Raw genomic sequence first — 1,518 nt, forward strand, 5'->3', positions numbered from 1 at the left:
TAAGTGGACACAGAAGATAATAGGATTAGTAAAAAGCAAAGCAATTTAATAAAAAATGTATAGACTTGTCAACAGAAGTATTTAGAAAGAAAATTGCTGAGGACTTTTCAAAACTAATAAAATATATAGGAATGCTCAGGTAATCCAAGTAGATTAAATAAATGAAAACCACATATGTAAATATTATAGTGAAGCCATTGAAAACCCAGGAAAAGAGAAATTCTTGAAAATAGTCTGAAGAAAAACACATTATAAAAAAGACAATAAGACTTACACTGACGGAGACAAGATGGCAGTGGAACAGGCAGACATGTCCCAAGGCTTGTCCCGGAGCAAATAGAATGAGCAGGTGAAACAAATAATATCTACCCCAAATTGGCGAAGCAGACTCAGCTGGTGAGACAGTTTGCAGCCGGGAAGGGCAGAGTACCCCTGGAAAGGTAAAAACCAGGGTTCTGGGCAGGAAAGTTTGCCAGATCTCTGAGCCCAAAGGGTCAGAGGGAAACTGTGTGGCACCCAGCCGCATCCCTTGGGACAGGCACAGCCTCTGACGGGGAAAGGAGATCCGCAGGACTGTTGGCACCGGGGGATTTGAGATGTGGGTGCCATAATTACGAAAGATTGAGCCCAGAGGGGGCAGCCTGAACCACTGACCAGACCGTGCAGTGTCAGTAAGAGAGGAGCTCCCAGAGACTCAGTCTTCCCCATTTCTGCGGACAGCGTTTGTTTGTTTGTTTTCACTGAACCCTGTTCATAGGACATTTCAGATACAGACACTCACCCATGCTGAGGAGTGGGAAAAGGTGCAGACAAGTGGAATCTGGGGAGAGGCTGGAGAGAGAAGGGGGTCCAAGAGAGGTGGCAGCAAGTTGAGTGCTGAGTCATGCCTGAGCCAAGGATCTGGGCAGCCATTTTCTCCTAAAGTCATAACCCCTCCCTCCAGCCCCCCAGGCAAGGAAACAGCCACACCCAGATTCCACTCTGAATGGTACAAAGGATTAAAATAATCTGATTAGTCCCTGGAGTTAACAGGGTCTGACCTTCAGTCCCAGAAACAGAAAAAAAAAAAAATCACAGACATTCCAGAAAAATGGGATCTTAAGTCAGCCAAAGGATTGACATTTCAATTTTCCATTTTTATTTTTACATTATTATTTTGTTAGATTTTTTTTGCTTTTTTCTTTGTTTTCCTTTTTTTGTTGTTGTTTGTTGCTCTTTGTTGCTTTTTTCTTTGTTTTCCTTTTTTGTTTGTTGCTTTATTTTCTACTTCATTTCACATTTTTTTCATCATTCAATTTTATTTTTACTTGCTATTTTCTATTTTTATACCATTTTAAATCAATTATTTGTAGATATATTATTTTGTTCCCCTTCTTTCTCTTCTTATCCACTCATCCCTTTTTTACTTCCTCTATACTGAATTGAGGTCCTCCCAATATTTATCCAATTCTTAACCTTATTTCCTGTATATCAGCTCAGCCTCTACAGATTCTGCCCCCACCCTCTTTACTGAGTGTA

The sequence above is a fragment of the Myotis davidii genome, unplaced genomic scaffold, assembly GCF_000327345.1.
Source record: "Myotis davidii unplaced genomic scaffold, ASM32734v1 scaffold163, whole genome shotgun sequence".
NCBI lineage: Eukaryota > Metazoa > Chordata > Mammalia > Chiroptera > Vespertilionidae > Myotis > Myotis davidii.